We start from the raw sequence: 1,225 nt of genomic DNA, 5'->3' as shown, positions 1-1,225 counted from the left end.
TTCATTAAAACTTTACTAACATTCACTGAAACTTGAATTTTATTTTTATTTGAAATATGGCTAGTGTAACTGTGTGTCTGAATTTTTAATTTTATGTAATTTTGCTTACTGTAGGTATTGTCACTTACAGCTTTGTGGCTGGCTAATCAGCTGAGTAGAACAAGTTTGGCCTCTGATGAAGTCTTAGAGAACCTCTAGTGTAATCCAGGAATACAAGCCATGTAAGTCACTCAGCTTTTTGGTAGTCACAGTAAGAAACAGTAAAATAAGAAAATAAAAACTAAAATTAAAAACACCAAAGGAGCTTTAATCAAAATTCAGCAAAATTTATCTAGTATTTAAAGCTTAATCCTCAGATTTCAGCATTCTGAGTAGCTAGTATTACAAATGTGAACTACTCTCATGTGTTTGTTAGTTTTTAAAATACCAAGTCAGCATTGTTACTTACCTGGCAGGGGAGATACCATGATCATGAAGATGGTTTTCCCAGGGAAATATTTATCTATCACATTCCAGATGTGATGACTCCTGTGATTTCCTCAAATGTGAGAAATTCAACTGCATAATTTGTGGTAGTGGAGGACTGTGTTAGTGTTCTACCCTGGATAACTAACTAGATAGATAGATAGATAGATAGATAGATAGATAGATAGATAGATAGATAGATAGATAGATAGATAGATAGATAGATAGATAGATAGATAGATAGATAGATAGATAGATAGCATTGTATTTTATATTGGCCTCATCTCCTTTCCTGCACTCAGCAGTCACTTGGTCCTAAGGACTACTGTAAAGGATGAGGTACTTCTAGGCCTACGTTGTAGTTGCTAGGAACTACAAGGAGTAGATAAATCAGCTAGAACTCACCATGAGAAAATAAATGAGGAAGTTGGGTGCAGGTGGCTTACACATGTAATCCTAACTACTCAAGAGGCTGAGATCTGAGGATTTCAGTTCAAAGCCAGCCCAGGTAGGAAAGCTCATGAGATTCTTATCCTAAGTTAACCACCAGAAAACCAGAAGTGTGCTCTGGCTCAAGTGGTAGAGCACTTCATTTGTCCTGAAGAGGTCAGGGACAGCACCTAGAGTTCAAGTCCCATGACTTACAAAAAATAAAAAGAAAGAAAGCAAATGGGTGACCAGAGCCAATGGCTCATACCTGTAATTCTAGCTAGTCAGAAGGCTGAGATCTGAGGATCAAGGTTCAACACGAGCCTGGGCA

At 37.2% G+C, this 1,225-nt stretch overlaps 1 non-coding gene across 1 annotated transcript; it reads left to right on the top strand.

Annotated features, from left to right (window-relative positions):
* The first annotated feature begins 440 nt into the window (after window positions 1–440).
* On the top strand, window positions 441–604 carry LOC138835380 (U1 spliceosomal RNA). The gene has a single exon (XR_011374574.1). It is a non-coding gene; the product is annotated as a U1 spliceosomal RNA (small nuclear RNA).
* The last annotated feature ends 621 nt before the right edge of the window (window positions 605–1,225 follow it).

This window comes from Dipodomys merriami, unplaced genomic scaffold, assembly GCF_024711535.1.
Source record: "Dipodomys merriami isolate MVZ:Mamm:240054 unplaced genomic scaffold, mDipMer1.0.p SCAF_234, whole genome shotgun sequence".
Taxonomy (NCBI): Eukaryota; Metazoa; Chordata; class Mammalia; order Rodentia; family Heteromyidae; genus Dipodomys; species Dipodomys merriami.
This window is presented reverse-complemented; position numbering and strand designations above follow the sequence as displayed.